Genomic DNA, 18489 nt, shown 5'->3' on the forward strand with positions numbered 1-18489 from the left:
CTCCAGCTTTGTTCTTCTTTCTCAATATATGCCACAATAGAGTGAAATTTACAACACTATTTAGGTAGGAAGTTTTAGCTGCTTTATGGTACATTTGTTGAGTAAAGCATATTAGAAAATAGTGTGTTTAATGTTATCAGAATTTTGTAATATATATATATAATATTGAAAAATCTGAAAAATTGTATTACAGTGTTAATAGTTTTTACCTCTAGATACTGAGATTATAGTAATTTTATTTTCCTCCTGATCTTCTTCCATTTTCTAATGTTACAAGGGTCATTACTACAATGTAGTAGAAAGAAAGAAATAAAGAAGGAAGGAGGGCAGGATGGAAGGAAGGAAAGAAAGAAAGGACGAGGAAGAGGAAGGAAGGAAGGGAGAAAGAGAGGGAGAAAGCGAGAAAGAGAGAAAGTAAGTAAATATATATGTATGTCTGGGAATTATTTTTGTAAATATATTTCTTTATAAAGCTAGTCACCATGCTTATAATTGTGGAAAAATTCAGTCTCCAGAACTTTTAACACCATTACCCTCACCATTTGCATTAAAAATGCTTGTGGGCACACATAAAAAAATCCTAGATATTCCAGTATTATAATACAAGGAAAATATAGAGGATTTGGTCTCACTCATTTCTAAAATATTAAAAAAGGTGATAGAGGAAATGACAGGTATGTAAGTAACCTCAAATATAGAGAATGGATATGGTACAAATATAAGTAGCATGATATATACATTCATGACAATGTAATTATAATTTGGGGGTAACTGCTTATTTTGAAAAGTGCTAAAGTATATACATGACCAAGAAAATCTATTGTCTCCTAAGAAGTTATCTTGATTTAGCACGCGTTTTAGAGAGATCTCTTCTGTAATGGCAATACAAATTTCGTTGAGGTGAGCAGGGCACTTGGGGTTGAGAATGCACTGCTGACATTACCTAGGCATTCCTTGCACTTTTGTCCACATTCCATATATTTTTATGACCTAGGAGGCAGTTGGTGGAGAACTCAGGATTATAAGAAAATAAACAGATATCAGTCTGCTAATTAAATGGCCAGCTTGGGTCCTCAGTGTGGACAGAAGTTGTAGGGCCAGTGAAGAATATTTGAACTCCGTCTGAAATTCATTCACGGTTTTACTTGTTTGTTTATTTGTTTGCTGAAATAACACTTGAGGAACTGAAGAAGAGACAAGACCAAATCCACATAAATTGAGCATTTTACTTTTCAACAGTTAAGTCATTGCTATATATTTTCCTTTTAAAATTTTCGTGGTGAACTCTGCCACTTACCAACTGAGCAACCCTGGGCAAATCACTTCCCCTCCCCAGGTCTCAATTTCCTTACCTGTCAAATGACTTCCCCACCAAATAGTGCATGTTGAGATGACATGTAAACCGAGAATCTAAGGAACTGTCATTATATGTTAACCTGTTCTAAATTTTGAAACTTTGGTGTTATATTGATTTTCATTGATTTTAAAATGAACACCATAAACTTTGCTGGTAGGCAAGTATAAATAATAGCAGATCATAAAGGCTTTTACCATCAGTTCATTCCAATATTTATTCATAAAGCTAAATATAAAGGAATGACAGTAAAACACTGAATTCATAAGCATTTCCAAATAGCTTCTGCAGGTACACAACTTTTCAAACCGGCTAAAGAGTCGTTCTCAAAATATTTCTTTTGATAACTACTTTCCTCCAAAGTCCCATGCCGTTTCCCATTAAAACAACAAAAAAGAATCTATGTAACAGCAAACAATCTGTTTGAAGACGGCTATTGTGATATGTAGAGCCGAGAGGGCACGGCTAGGAATGAACAAATCAGCACAGGCAATAGTGGAGGTAATAAATATCTCTACCCACAATGGGGGATCAATAAATGTTTTTAACTGGCTGTAGAGAAGAAACAGAAGATTTAAGTGAGGAGGAAGAGGACTCAGCCTAGGGAGGGAAGCTGACAGTGGAGCCCTATTGCCCCCTAATGAAAGGTTGTATTATAAGAGCTTTTACTTAAGAAAGTTCTGAATGTTAAGGTTTCAATCATATTAGAAGCGGGGTGGGGGGGGGTGGTATATTTAAAAGGATCTGTTAACACCTACTTGAAGTTCTTCCAATGATAAGACCAATCAGACTCTGCTGATACCTTGAATGTTAGAAAAAAGAAATTTTAGAGCAGAAACAACCTAGAAATTTGTCATGAAGATCAAGTTGCATGAATACAGGAGGCAGCGGAGATGGTGGGTCAAAGGGTACCCTCCTTGCATAGTAAGCCTTTCTGTATAAGACTGTCTCCATGTATATTCACCAACATCAAGATCTCAAATTCTGGGGTAGACTCACCTCTAGGATGAGGAATAATGGAAAAAATATCTGCTAATGGGATGAGAAACTTTAAAATTTGCATACTTTAAAAAAATTATTAAAAAGTATTTTATAGCATTTGCAACCCAGCATCTTGGGACAAAGTCTTTTGACCCACACTAGTTATATCTTTAGAGATCATTGCAAATGCTGCCATTTTTAATAGCCATAAACTTCTCAAGAAAGACATAAAAATCACAGGATATCAGCATTAGAAAAGATGCCAATGGTCATGTAGTTTAAATTCCTATCTTATTATTAAGTTAATGATATTCATTAAACAATATTTTTTTTTCCTGTTTCTTATAGCAGAGTGTTAATGTGGGAAGAGAGGTGCTCCAAGCCTTTCATGAATATGAAAATACTGAGGAGGTATTGATTGAGGGATCTTCATACTCTCTTCTCTGTATTAATAATTTTAATAACATTTAACTTCTTGTGACAATATCTCAAATTTCCAGGGAATGTTTGTTTTAATTTTATAGCTCTATAACTAAAAGAAAAATGACACTCTAAAAACATTTTTTGTTTGATTGGGGCAAGAGAATGCAGTTTGGTGTTTAGCCAGCTTGTGGTTAAACAATTTTCATTAGGACTATTTATGACATTAGGAAAGTAGGGCACCACTAGAATATGAGGCCATAGGAGTTTGAGAACAAATGATTTTCTCTATCATATCATTGGAAAATTAAATTGTGCAAAGGAAGTCCAGAAAACAAACAAACTGAGGCATAAAAGAGCAAAGTGACTTGCCCAGATCACTCAGCCTTGATAGGTGAGGAGCTATAAAGAGAAATAGGTCATCTGCCCCAGAGCCCATGCTGCTGCTGAGGACTGTGCTGTGCTACATTATGAAGCATAACGATGCATATGCCTGCACCTTGCTTTAATTATGCTCAAAAACAAAGTGGATAACATGCTATTCGCACCACGGTCTTGCAGAACTCTAGTGTGACTCAGGATATTATCCCTGTTATTTCCTGTGTAAAAAAATTGAATCATATAAAGGGTAAGGGCATTTTTCAAAGCCACAGATCTATTCTGTGCTGAAAATTAAAGATCAAGAAGATATTGTCTAACAAAGTTGGTAAGTCATTTATATGAAAGGCAAAGCTGAAATTAAAAAAAAAAACCTTCAATAATAACACCTATAATTAATTGAGCATTGGTTATATCCCAAGGATGTTACCTGTATTTTTATTGTCCTCCCAATAGCCCTGAGAGATAGACTCATTTTATTTCACTTTATAATCTTTATGGTATAGATGAGGAAAATTGAGTCTCAAAAACTTAAGTGGCTTGCCCAAAATTACATGTCTAGCAGGTGATGAATCAGGATTTAACTCCAAAGACCATACACTTTCAAAATATCTTTTGGGGACCAGAGCTGATATTTTAATGCCAGGGGTTGAATACAGGAAAAGGAGAGAAAGAAAAATCCCGTAGCTAGACACACGTAGTCCCTGCTCTTTGCAATCTATCTTTGCCATTTGCCCCCACTCCCCCCAACCCAGAACCAACCCATTTTACCACTTATCACTCCTCTAGTTTGAAAAGTCCTATCCTTGTCACTCTACCAAAAGCTTCCTTTTCTTCTAAGACTGCCTGTCCAGAATGTTTGGTGAGCCTGAAAGTTTATGCAATAATAATACATGTTAGAACTGACCACTGGAGGTCCTGCAGTAAAATACACACTTGAAAAAAAGGGTAGAGTTTCTTAAGCAAAGAATGGTAAATAAACTTCTACATGTATAAATATATTCAGTTGCATTGTTACCTGAAATACTTATTTAATGATTCACTTGAACAGCGCTTTACCGACTATGTCATTAACACTTTGATATTTGAATCTCAATATAACTAGCTATACATGGTTATTTCTTTATATAGTATTTTATAAAGTATTTCATTTTCACCTCTGTTCAAATGGAAGGGCTCACTTTGTCTTAGAATTTAAATTCCTTTCAATACTAATACAGAAATCCAGAAAATATTGATAATGTTGACAATGGGGAGGAGGAAGGAAAACAGTGGCAGAGTAGGAGGTCCTAGATCCTAGGTCCACAGCCCACGAATACAACTAGGTAACCATCAAATCATCCTAAGTATCCCAGAAATCTCCCTGAAGACTGGTAGAACAAACTCCACAACTAAAGGTAAAGAAGAGGGCACAATGAAGAAGGTAGGAAGTGTGGAGATAGGCTTGAGAGAGAAATGTTGTGGGGAGGGAGCCACAGTCACTGAGAAGGGGAAGAGAGAGACTAGCATACAGGGGAGCACAAGGGGCAAAGGAATCCTCCTGGTAATCAGCTTGGAAAGCAAGAGGGTGTGAATATCATGAATTCTTGCAATCAGTGGAGCTTAAAGCCTGGAGTTTTAAAGTCATTTGGCTTGACTGGGTTAGAGCCCATAAGCATTGGGGCTATTCTTGATGAGAAGGCAGGCGAACAACTTGTGGACATATAGCACGGAAACAGCAATCTGAAGAGTGCCTGGGGCAGTGGGAGGTTAGATGTTCATCTTGGAATGTGTCCAGGAGAATTAATATTCATGGAGAGAATCCTCCAGAAAAAACGGAACTAGCAGGCTCCATTTCCCTCCCCTATCCCTCAGTTTAAGCACAGGGCCATGTGCAGGAACAAGCATGGGTGCCGGCACTTTCTACCTTACCTGTCTATACCACAACCTGCCCCCACACTTCATGCTCCAGTGGAACCGCTCTTCCTAGTCATGCTTGCCTTAGTTACAGTGCAACAGGCTACCTCCCCCAGAAGACTGGTCCTTACCCCTGCCAACATGGCATCTTATGATGGCGTAATATTGCTAGACCTTGGTTCTGGTGGCAGCAGCGACACACAGACCAGAGCACAGCTAGTTGAAATACATCACATTCAGACCAGGGACCAAATACTGCCCACAATAGACAAAGAGAGCCTCTGTAGACGACTGGCCTGAGGACAGAATGGCAGAGCACATGCAGTACACATTGGAGACACTCCCTGAAGTGCTAGGCCCTGGGGAACAGGGAACATGACACTACAGGGCACTACAAGACCTCTTTCTCATAAAGATATTACCTTCAAGAACAGGAGATGTAACTGACTTTCCTAATATAGAGAAAGAGGCACAGAGTTAGACAAAATGAGAAGAAAGGGGATTTTGTCTCAAATGAAGGAAAAGGACAAGACCATGGCCAGAGATATAAGTGAAACAGACGTAACATGCCTGATGGAGAATTGAAAGCAATGATCATAAGCATATTCATTGGACTTGAGAAAGAGAGGAGGGCATCAATAAGACCATTAAGACAGAGATAAGGAATAACACAGCAGGGCTCCATAAACAAAATGAGAAACGTACATGATGACATGGCCAGAAGCCTGGAGGAAGCAGAGGAATTAATTAATGACCTAGAAGACAGTAATGGGGAGTAATCAAGCTGAACAAAAGAGAGAAACAAAAATGACACAAAACAAGAATAGACTTAGAAAACTCAGTGACTCCATCAAACATAATAACGATTGTATTATAGGAGTCCCAGAAGAAAAGAAGAGAGAAAAAAAGGCAAAGAATTTTATTTAGAGAAATAAAAGCTGAAAACTTCCCTAATCTGGGGAAGGAAACAGATATTCAGATCCAGGAGGCAGAGAGAACTCCCAATAAAATCAACAAGGGAGCCTGCTTCCTCCTCTCTCTCTCTCTGCCTGCCTCTCTACCTACTTGTGTTCTCTGTCTGTCAAATAAGTAAATAAAATCTTTAAAAAAAAATCAACAAATGCAGATCCACACAAGATACATTGTAATTAAAATGTCAAAATACAGTGATAAAGAAAAAATATTAAAAACACCAAGACGAAAGAAGACAGTTATATACAAAGGAAATTCTATAAGGTTATCAGTGTTTTGTTTAAGGTTTTATTCATTTATTTGACAGAGAGAAATAGAGTGAGAAAGGGAACATGAGCAGGGGGAATAGGAGAGGGAGAAGCAGGCTTCCCACTGAGCAGGGAGCACAATGCACAACTTGATCCCAGGACCCTGGAATCATGACCTCAGCTGAAGGCAGATGCTTAACCCCTATCAGAAACCCCTATCAGAGAGTTTTTTAGCAGAAGTTTTCCAAGTCAGAAAGGAGTGGCATGATATAGTCAAAGTGCTGAGTGGGAAAAACTACAAAAAAACCCACAAAACCAGTAACAAAATAGCAATAAATACATTTCTATCAATAATTACTTTGAATATAAATGATCTAAATGCTCCAATCAAAAGATACAGAATAACAGTGTGTAAAAAACAAGGCCCCTCTATATGTTGCCTATGAGAGACTCATTTCAGACCTAAAGACACCTGCAGATAGAATGTGAGGGGATGGAAAACCATTTATCATGCAGATGGATGTCAAAGAAAGTTGGGGTAGCAATACTCATATTAAACAAAAATAAACTTTAAAACAAAGACTAACGAGACAAAGAAGGACACAATTTAATAATAAAGGGGGGCAATCCAACAAGAAGATGCAAAATTGTAAATATTTATGCACTCAACATGGGAGCACCCAAATACATAATTGTTAATAACAAACACAAAGAAACTAAGAGATAATATTACAATAATAGTAGAAGATTTTAACACCTCACTTACGTCAATAGACGGTTCATCTAAAAAGAATATCAATAAGGAAACAATGACACACAGTAACAGATGGATATAACAGATATATTCAGAACATTCCATCCTAAAACAGCAGAATTCTTTTCAAGGGCATATGCAACATTCTCCAGGATAGATCAGATATTGGGCCACAAAACAAGCTTCAACAAACTGAAAAATATCAGTCATATGATGCATCTTTTTGGACCACAAAGCTATGAAAGTAGAAGTCAATACAAGAACAAATGTGGAAAGATCATAAATACATGGAGGTTACATAACATGCTACTAAAAAAGAATGGGTCAACCAAGATATCAAAGAAGAAATAGTATATGGAAACAAGTGAAAATGAAAACACAATGGTCCAAAATCTTTGGGATGCAGCAAAAGCAATTCTTTTTTTTTTTTTTTAAGATTTTATTTATTTATTTGACACAGAGAGAGAGAGAGAGAGAGAGAGAGAGCATGTGCAGGTATTCACAAGCTGGTGGGAGGAGGGTGGCACAAGAGACAAAAGAGCAGACTCCCCGCTGAGCAAGGAGCCTTGCTGGACTTGATCCCAGGACCCTGGGATCATGATATGAGCTCACAACAGACACTTCATCAACTGAGCCACCCACACAGTAGCAAAAGCAGTTCTAAGAGGGAAGTATGTAGCAATAGGCCTACCTCAAGAAGCAAGGAAAATATCAAACAACCTAACCTTACACCTAAAGGAGCTAGAAAAAAGAATAAACAAAATGTAGAGCCAGAAGAGGAGAGGAAATAATAACGATGAGAGCAGAAATAAGTGATAGAGAAACTAAAATCACAGATTAATGGAACCAGGAGCTGAAGGTAAAATGAAATTAATAAATCTCTACCCAGATTTATCCAAAGAGAGGACTCAAATAAGCAAAATCACAAACAAAAAAGGAGAAAGAATTATCAATCCCTCAAAAATACAAACAATTGTAAGAAAACATGAAAAATCACATGGCAACAAATTGGACAACCTAGAAGAAATGGATAAATTCCTAGAAACACATAACCTACTAAAACTGAAGCTGGAAGAAATAGAAAATTTGAACATATCATCACATTAGCAGTAGAAATTAAATCAGTAACCAAAAAACTCCCAACAAATCAAAGAACAGAGGAGCCAGCTTCAGAGATTAATTCTACCAAACATTTAAAGAAGAGTTAATTCCTATTCTTCTTGAATTACTCCAAAAAAATAGAAGAGGAAGGAAAACTTTCAAATTTATTCTATAAGACCAGCATTACCCTGATACCACAACAAGATAAAGAAACCACAGGAAGAAAGAAAAAAAGAAAGAGAGAGAGAGAGAGAGAAAGAAAACTATAAGATAATATATCCAATGAGCATAGATCAAAAATCTTCAACAAGGGGCGCCTGGGTGGCTCAGTGGGTTAAGCCGCTGCCTTTGGCTCAGGTCATGATCTCAGGGTCCTGGGATCGAGTCCCACATTGGGCTCTCTGCTCGGCAGGGAGCCTGCTTCCTCCTCTCTCTCTCTGCCTGCCTCTCTGCCTACTTGTGATCTCTCTCTGTCAAATAAATAAATAAATAAATCTAAAAAAATAAAATAAAATAAAAATAAAAAAAAATCAGTCACCATGATCAAGTGGGATTTATACCTGGGATACAATATTCACAAATCAATCAATATAATACATCACGTCAATAAGAGCAAGGATAATAATTAAAAGGTCATTTCAATAGACGCAGAAAAAACATGTCAAAGTACAACATCCATTCATGATAAAAACCCAAACTAGTTCTGGATGGAACATACCTCAGCATCATAAAGACCATCTATAAAAAACCCATAGCAAATATCATCCTAAATGAGGAAAACCTGAGTTTCCCCCCTAACATCAGGAATAAGACAAGGATGTGCACTGTCCCCACTTTTATTCAGTATGATACTGGGAGTCCTAGCCACAGCAATGAGACAACAAAAAGAAATAAAATGTATCCAAATCAGCAAGAAATAAGTAAAACTTTGATGATTTGAGGATGACATGATACTATATACAGAAAACCCAAAAGACTACATCAAAAAACTGCTAGAACTGATAAATGAATTTAGTAAGTCAGAGGATACAAAATCAATGTAAGAAATCCATTACATTTCTACACCAATAATGAAAGAACAGAAAGAGATATTAAGAAAATAATCCCATTTATAACTGCACCAAAATCAGTAAGATACCCAGTAATAACCCTAATCAAAGCAGTGGAAGACCTACACTCTGAAAATTATAACACCGATAAAAGAAATTCAAGATGACACAAAGAAATGGAAAGACATCTCACACTTATGGATTGGAAGAACACATATTGTTAAAATGTCTATACTACCCAAAGCATGCTACATGTTAAATGCAGTCCCTATCAAAATATGAGCAGCATTTTTTTTTATAGAACTAGAAGAAATAGTCCTAAAATTTGTATGGAACTATAAAAGACCTTAAGTAGACAAAGAAATCCTGAAAAAGAAAAACAAAGCTGAAGGTATCACAATTCTGGACTTCTAGTTATATTACAAAGCCGTAATCATCAAGACAGTATGGTCCTGGCACAAAAACAGACACATAGATCAATGGAACAGAACAGAAAATCCAGAAATAAACCCACAGTTATGTGGTTAATTAAATTTTGACAAAGTAGGAAAGAATATCCAATGGGAAAAATCCAACACCATTCAAGAAATGTTGTTGGGAAAACTGTACAACAATATGCAAAAGAATGAAACTGGACCACGTTCTTACACCAGCCACAGAAACAGACTAAAAAAATATCTATCTTTGATCCTGTTTTTCAGTGTCTTAATAGAATGTCCTTCAGTCCTAGACCTGTCAACTCTACTGCTGCTGGCATGTCTCCAAAACTGCAACAGAGTTTCTTTAATGATGTTCTATCCAAGGTTATGGCAGCAACTCACCTTGAATCTGATGAGAGTAGGAGGGACTGGACGAATGATTGATTCGGCAATGATTCTGCAAGAGCCGTTTTTAAAGTGACTTCCAGGAAGGCATAGTGTGCAGTTCATGTGTAACAAAAAGCTGTTTTCTATCTACATATTAATCTTTCAAATCACATAACTTCTCTCATCCAATAAAGCCTTTTCTTTTCCTTTCTTTCTTCTTCTTCTTCTTATTTTTTTTTTTGGCTTTCCTTAAGTGCTTTTCCTTTTAATCTTTTTCTTTCATAATTAAACCAGATAATTATTACCATATGGACATTTCCATTGCAGAACAAGAGTGAAAAGTATCTTTTGGAATCTCAAAACAAGATTGAGAAAGTGCTACGTCACTAGGGCCAGCTTCCTTTCGTTCTACAGTCATAGTTCCCACTGTCAGGATGATTTATCTTGGTCTTCCTTCTCTCTGACAACATTTAGGAATAAAATATTATAAACAGGAAAATCAGGGATATGGGATGGAGGCAAGACCTTAGAATATCTAGAAATCTAGCATTCAGCCTGCCTCTCCCTAGGATAGGATAAGAAACTCTGGCAACCAACAGTGGAATTCTTTTTTACCTGAGAAACTGGAACAATAATTTCTGCCTGAGCAATGAAGGAGCATTTGAGAAAATAAGATGTCAGTGACTGAAAGATTCACAATAAAGCAAAAAAAAAAAAAAAGGGTAATGTGGCAGGATGTAACCATCCTGCTGTTTAGGGGTACCTGGGTGGCTCAGTCGCTTAAGCCTCTGCCTTCAGCTCAGGTCATGATCTCAGGGTCCTAGGATTGAGCCCTAGAATTGGGCTCTCTGCTCAGCAGGGAGCCTGCTTCCTCCTCTCTCCTTCTCTGCCTGCCTCTCTGCCTACTTGTGATCTCTGTCTGTCAAATAAATAAATAAAATCTTTGAAAAAAAAAAAAAAGAATTAGTTTGTTAGTAAGGAAAACCTCTTTGGCTCCCAAAGAGAAAGGCAGATCAAGTCTATGGTTATGAAGCCCGTGGAAGGGAAAATTGTTTGGGGGAGGGGTTGTGCAGGGTTGGGAGCCAGAGATAAAAAAAAACAATGCATAGTGAATTAGAGACCAAAGTTGCTGCCCTCAGGGTCAGTAAAGTTACTGAAAAAGTGGGGCTTGAAATGACCCAGGGAGAGACCCTGGAGAATGGTAACATGATATAGATCTGGGGTGGGGGTGGTGGTTCCCTAGACCTCTGGGCTTCAAGGCTGGATAAAGGTCCAAAGCCCCCAGGGATCCTGGCACAGAAGCAGCAGAACCATCCATCAGTGGGGACTCTGTGCCTGGAGCCTTGATCATTCAGCCTACTACGAGTTCAAGACTGAGTCCCGGGGCGCCCGGGTGGCTCAGTTGGTTAAGCGGCTGCCTTCGGCTCGGGTCATGATTCCAGGGTCCTGGGATCGAGCCCCGCATCAGGCTCTCAGCAGAGAGCCTGCTTCTCTCTCTCCCCATCTCCCAGCCACTCTGCTTACTTGTGCTCTCTCTCTAGCTGTCAAATAAACAAGTAAAATATTAAAAAAAAAAAAAAAAGACCGAGTCCCACCTATGAAATTTTAATATAGCCCCAGGTTTGGGAGTGGGAAAGATGGTATGAGGAAAATCAATGGCAAAGACTGAATTTTTATTTCTTTGATATCTAGGTGACTTGAATTTTAGAGTCCGATTTAAGATAATTAGAGAAACAATGGCTCTCATAGGCACTGAATCTCTTAAGGTTAACATTACACTGTTACAAATATTTATACAATTTTACAAAAAACAAAAGGCTCTCCAACTTGAAGACACTAGTATTAGTTGGAGATCTCTCTGACACTGGGTGCCTTTAATTTTCTTAAAAAGGTAAATATAGTAGTTCTAAAACAGTGTTATGTTGGTCTTCTTTTAGGTTAAAAAGTGCATCACATATAGTTTTTTCTACCATCTGAAAAATGGAAGTCCTTATCCAGATTGATGTAAAGATTTTTTAAAAATATTTTATTTATATATTTGACAGAGAGGGAGAACAAGCAGGGGGAGCAGCAGCAGGAGAGGGAGAAGCAGGCTCCCCGCTGAGCAGGGAATCCAATGCAGGGCTTGATCCCAGGATTCTGTGATCATGACCTGAGCCAAAGGCAGATGCTTAACAGATGGAGCCACCCAGGTGCCCCTGCAAAGATGATTAGGATTGCAGAAAAGACATAAGTAGCAAAAGTTATCTATTTTGAGGTAGTCACTAACTTTCTTTTAATTACCCAAATCTGGACTTATACTGTATTCTATTTTATAGATGAAAAATTAGAACTAGAGGTTATCTAAATAAATTTATGAAAATAATAATAGTTAAATGAGAGACCTGGTGAAAAATCTATATTTTGTAACTCCCAGATATCAAGGGACTATGTAGCAACCTTCTCTTAAATTCCTAACCTTGTTATAATTAGGCGACCAAAAAAAAAAAGGCCACTTCCGCAGAGAAAGACTGTTACACGATTGAGTATGTCATTTGCTTCCAGCACATTAGAACAGTTTCTTAAAGGCTTCTCTCAAGTGGAGTCAGAAGTAGAGTGTGTAATTTTGGACCACGTAACTCATGATTGTCAAACAATGTTGTCAAATATGAAACGGTTTCAATAATGACCCTGCTATACAAACTAAGCTTCAGTGAACTTGAACTTCATTAGCAAACACTGTTTACTTGCTAAGAAGCCTGCGTCCCCTAAACACAGCTTCTTTGAGAATTTACTTCGGGCTCCACCCTCTCCGTGGGAGCCAAGACTGGTGACTTGAAACTCACTTAACTTATCACCGTTTCCAGTCAGTAGTGAAATACATTCAACTGGGAACCATTCGACTAAACCAACTTGGAATTTCTAAATCCCAAATTCATGTTCGCCGAGGAATCTTAAAGTCTGGATAAATGAAGCGGTTAAATGAGGCAAGCTGCTGGAATGAAGTGTGTGAGATGCTGCCGGTGTGAGACACAGCAAGAGTGTCTGAGGAAGAGATATTTAGTCTGGGATCCAGGCATAGAGCATGAATGGCCTTCAGAGAGTCTATGAAGACCTCCCTGAAATCATATGCAAAATTCCCTGATTGTGTACCCAAGTGCATTTTTCCAGAGAGATTATTCCGACTTTATAGGAAATGTCCAAACAGGTTTGTTAAGAACATCCCTCAAGCATTTGGGCACTGCGAGGTTCTGGCTGACCTCTTCTTGAAGCTCAAAGTTGATCAACATGACTCTTTGTGGAGCAAGCAAAATTAATGAGCACTAATGGAGCATTAATAGGAGGCCAAAAGAAATATCTGAAGCTCAGGAAATTTACATTTTAATGCTACGGCACACCTGAGGAAAGTATTTTGAATCATGAAGTCTTTGCCACTAACCCTACACAGCAGGGGAATCGTTTGTGATCAAGACAAATTTTAATACAATCCCTTATCAACACAGATGAAGAGAGAATTTTACATCTTTCTGTTCCAGATGGTGCCATTTTATCAGAGTTTCACTCCTTGGTAGGCTCAGTTAATTAAAGTCCTCACTGTTTGTTAATGGCAGATTTGTGCAGCAAAAATGACTCTGGAACAGATGTTGGCAGATTTGTCAAAGCGGCTGGCTAATCATCCTGACTGCTCCGAAGGACTATTCCATTCCACCCACACTGAACTCTTGCAAGACCTAAATAACACCTTTCCCTGTCCCGATTTTAAAGGTGAGGCAAGGGGAAGAAGGGATTCTGGTGGGAATGGGGAAGAACAATAGCAAGATCCTTGGGCAAAGTCATCCGTTTTGCAAGGAATGAGGGCATTCCAGGAGACAGTTTCAAATGCAAACGTACCATGATGATGTATTTTTTATGAGACTCTGCCTGTTAGTCTCACCACAGGCTCCCTAATCAGCTGGCATTCATGCTTGCTATAAACTAGCAACTCAAATAAACTATTATCTCACACCTTTAGTCTTGTCCTGTCAGCATATATTGGCAACTAAGATGGCAGCCTAGTATAACCAAAGAAAAAAGTAAAAGGTAACAGTGACAACCCATTAACACAAAAGAAGAACCAAACCTATGGTAGGTACCTTGTTCTACCTCCAAAGTTCTATGGGTGTTTGAACTCCAGTTTGTAAGGGGGACTTCTGAATATTGTCTGTCCCCTGGCAATTTCAGACCACTGTCTATCACTAATGCCTACAAGAGAAAAACCTAAGAAAGGGTTGGAATAAACAGCTTTCATTAGAATGAAATGAAATGAAATAAAATAAAATAGAACAAAACAAAAGAAAAGAAAATGATTTGCAAATTATAAGGCTCTGCAGAGGTGTCAACATCTTTTTAAAAAAATTACTGAGGTTCCTCAAAAATCCACTGATTTGAGATATGACATACAATAGTGAAAACATCTTTCGCTAGCCTAGTAATTGATTTGTGTATATGTTTTAAATAAGCCAAATTCAGGGGTGCCTATGTGGCTCCATGGGTTAAAGCCTCTGCCTTCAGCTCAGGTCATGATCCCAGGGTCCTGGGATCCAGCCTTGCATCGGGCTCTCTGCTCAGCAGGGAGTCTGCTTTCCCCTTTCTCTCTGCCTGCCTCTCTGCCTACTTGTGATCTCTCTCTCTGTCTGTCAAATAAATAAATAAAATCTTAAAAAAAAAAAGCCAAATTCACTTAGGCACTCTAGGTAGTGTTACTAGCTCTCTTAAAGAGGAGACAATCTCCTTTCAGTTAAATCATAATGTGTTTTTTAGTGATTTATAAAAATCTTACTTTACACAGAATTTTAAACCTAAATTTTGTGTGCAATATTATATTTCAGTATATATTTATTGCAATTATTGATGGGAGTAAAGAATATTATGTAAGACCTGCCATAAAGATGCGAAAGAGCTGCAGCAAAGAAACACTCAATTATTCACCAAAGTTGTTGGGACCAAAGAATCAGACTGCCACTTGCTTCCATATCAAGCTTTTCTTTTTATTATAAAGTTCATCATAATAAGCTCTACAAAACGGGGCGCCTGGGTGGCTCGGTGGGTTAAAGCCTCGGCTATCGGCTCAGGTCATGATCCCAGGGTCCTGGGATCGAGCCCTGCATCAGGCTCTCTGCTCAGCAGGGAGCCTGCTTTCCTTCCTCTTTCTCTGCCTGCCTCTCTGCCTACTTGTGATCTCTGTCAAATAAATTAAAAAAAAAAAAAAAAAAAGAAAGAAGCTCTACAAAACTTTAAAGAATTTTCCTAAATCTAATAGTGTATATATAGTCCTATTCCATAAAATCTTATTTGAAGGATTTGTCTGCTTATAAAAACAGTGTCTTGCTGGGATTGGAGCTGGAGTGTTTATATTTATTATAAATGAGTATGTTTCAAAAGCATTAAGAGCCTCTCACTCAAATAAAAATATGCAAAGAGCTATGGCACACAGCCTTCAAAGTCATTTTACATAACCCCTGTCCTGTGGTAGACTGCCTAGTAAGTCACACAGAAAAGAGGAGTGAACTACCTTTTAAATAACCAATACGGGTGAAGGACAGAAGGGATATTTTGGCTATAAAGTTTAGAAACACAAGAATGTTTCAACATGTAAAAAGGTTTGGAGGCAAATTGGGCTTCAAACCCATGAAACATAAGGGAAATATGCAAACACAAAGAGAAGAAGGGGAAGAAGAAGAAAGAGGAGGAGGAGAAGGGGGGAGAGCAGGAGGGGGAGGAGGGGGAACAAAGAGGGACAAGGAGGAGGAGGAGGGAGAAGGAGGAGGAGAATAGCAAAGCGAGGATCATATAAAAGATACACAAAGTATTCTAAGGTGTAAGTATCCGCGTTGTTCTAGTTCCTTGGTGGTCTGGTGAAAGCGTTTCCTGACCTTCCTCTACTTCACCCCAGCAATGGGAATGAGGCCCTGGCAAGGGATGGATATCATCGTCATCAAACAAATGAAGCTCTATTTTAGTTAAGGAAAATGTTACCAGCACTTAAGCACACTTTTCTGTAGCTGTAGTGTATTCTGGCATTTAGAAACCTCTAGTCATGGAAAGCTCCACCAGTGGAAGGGGTAACCATAACTATCCATGTACTCCGATAGAGGCCTCAATCAAGCACAGAAGCCAGACCCAGAGGTACCATTCTGGTACTCTGAAGTTTACATGAATATGCTTACTAAGTACAGTGCTAAGAACTACATGTTCCCACTCTGTGTCACACCATGTATACACCTTAACAAGTAGTTCTAAATAATTATTATTGCTTTGTCAGTGTGGAAAAAGAAATTAATGAGTATTAAATAACTCCCATGAGCTTTGCTAAAGAGTTGGGAATTCCAAAGCAAGTCAGTCTCACTTAGAATTCCCTGATGTTTTGCATTTCAGTATGCCGACAATTGAAAATATCTTGATTTGCTATAAAAATTATTTTTAAGGGGTGCCTGGGTCATGCAGTCAATTAAGCATCCAGTTCTTGCTTTCGGCTCAGATCATGATCTCAGGATCATGAGACGGAACCCCGACCTGGTTGGGGCTCAGCAGAGTCTGCTTAAGATCTTCTCTGCATCTCCTGCTGCCCTTCCTCCCCAAATCCCCCGCCCCCTGCTCATGTGCATATGCAGGCACATGTTCTCTCTCTTCAATAAATACACCTTACATTCTTCTTTTTAAAGGTTTATTTATTTATTTATTTGGTCGGGGGCAGGCAAGGCAGATGGAGAAGGAAAAAGATAATAATCCTCAGGCTGACTCCCCGCTAAGTGCAGAGCCCAAGGCAAGACTCTATCCCAGGACCCCAGATCATGATCTGAGTCAAAAGCAAGAGCCGTCTATCTGTCCAACCAACTGAGCCGCCCAGGTGCCCCTGAAATAAATAAATAAATCTTTAAAAATACATATATTTTTAAACTGTACCTTAACTACTTTAAATCTTGTTGTCTTGACTCCTTCCATCGAATAGCAAAATACGGTTATTCTTTATCCACCATTTATACCTGTTCGTAATCATTAAGTTTAACTATTTCTCTGGACATGCGCCTGTTGAACTCTTACGCTGAATTCTTTCTCGTTGTTGGAGATGAGTACCTGGAAGGTCATTTCTTAAGTCAAAACCCTTTCTAGCTTTAAAACTGATACAGGCAGTGGATGTGGAGGGAATAATCTTCCTTGAGACCCATTTACATAGGCAGTACACATAAAAGTTAAATTAGTTGGTCTTTGCAACAACCTTTAAGCAAAGGCATTATGTAGTTCTGAGAGGTTAAGTAATTCAGTTAGGTGTATGTAGCAACTGGTGGAAACCCCTGGAAACCAAGAGTCCAACGCTATTGATTATCATCCAAACATTGTCCACGAAGGGGGCCTACTTCATGGATCTCATTTATTTCTATCTTATCTCCAAGTTCACCCTTATTGTGAAGTTGGCTTAGTCTAATTATGACACACTTGTTACGCTAAATGCCCATCCTTCAGGTTCCAGGATCACCAAGTCAACTTCTAAAAGTCCTTTGGCTTTTCTTAATTTTATAGAGAAAAGATAATGATCTCACTGATGAGGGTAATCCTGCTCATGTAAATTTGGTGTTGGGGCTCTGGTCTTCTTCATCATTCTCTTGAGTTTGGATGAAGTGAATATACCAGTGATGTATGGATACACTAGTAATGGGTTCACAGAATCTGGTAATGTATTGCTAAGGTAAATAATGCCTCTTTGAGATAGATGATGCACTTCTCTTTTTTTTTTTTTTTCTTTTTCTTTTTTTTAGATTTCATTTATTTATTTGAGAAAGAGAGAGAGGGAGAGCATGAGCAGGGGAATGGGCAGAGAGAGAGAGGGAGAAGCAGATTCCCCAGCTGAGCAAGGAGCCCAATGTTGGGCTCAATCCCAGGACCCTGGAATCATGACCTGAGCTGAAGGCAGATGCTTAACTGACTGAACCACCCAGGTGCCCCAGATGACTCATTTCCAGCTGCTCTGTATGCATCATGGTTTGTTCTACCAAGAACAGTTATATAGTTTTCAAAAAATCCTTATAGTACAGAGAAATATAATAGTCCCAAAAGTACTCTTTATTTACTTTTATTTTGTTTAGATGATCTCATAAGACACAATAATCCTTCCACATGCTATAAGGAAGGCACTATAAATATACTCCAGTTTTTACCTGGAAACAAAATTCCCATAGCAGAGCAGCTCATCTGCCCCGTGGATTTTAGTTATATGGAAAATCTAAGATAATATTTTATGGATTATAGCTAGACTTGATAACTGTTTTCAGGCTTTTACTTAATGTAAAATTATACCAAATTCAAAACATAGTCACCAAAAGACTCTTACTAATCAGAAAGGCATTATAATAGGAATACAAGGAATATATGACTCAAGAGTAGAATATAAGTTTAGCAAATTTATCTCCCAATTAGTTATTTTTATGGATTTTAAAATTGCTGTCCTTGAACAAATAAAGGAAGAAAAGAAAAACTGAAACTCTCTTGAACTGTAGACAGTTTGGGACGCCTGAGT

At 38.2% G+C, this 18489-nt stretch overlaps 1 protein-coding gene across 6 annotated transcripts in view; it reads right to left on the reverse strand.

Annotated features, from left to right (window-relative positions):
- The window catches only part of ARHGAP24 (Rho GTPase activating protein 24), a 519150-nt gene that overhangs the window by 187519 nt on the left and 313142 nt on the right, over positions 1-18489 (reverse strand). Inside the window, exon 1 of one of the 6 annotated variants that reach the window (XM_082726648.1) lies at positions 9975-10042. The exons of the other annotated variants lie outside the window; for them this stretch is intronic. The gene's annotated coding sequence lies outside the window, so the exon portion shown is untranslated. Of the gene's footprint in view, positions 1-9974; positions 10043-18489 lie in introns of those variants that run through there. 6 annotated transcript variants of the gene reach the window in all.

The sequence above is a fragment of the Mustela nivalis genome (genome assembly GCF_964662115.1).
Source record: "Mustela nivalis genome assembly, chromosome: 4".
Taxonomy (NCBI): domain Eukaryota; kingdom Metazoa; phylum Chordata; class Mammalia; order Carnivora; family Mustelidae; genus Mustela; species Mustela nivalis.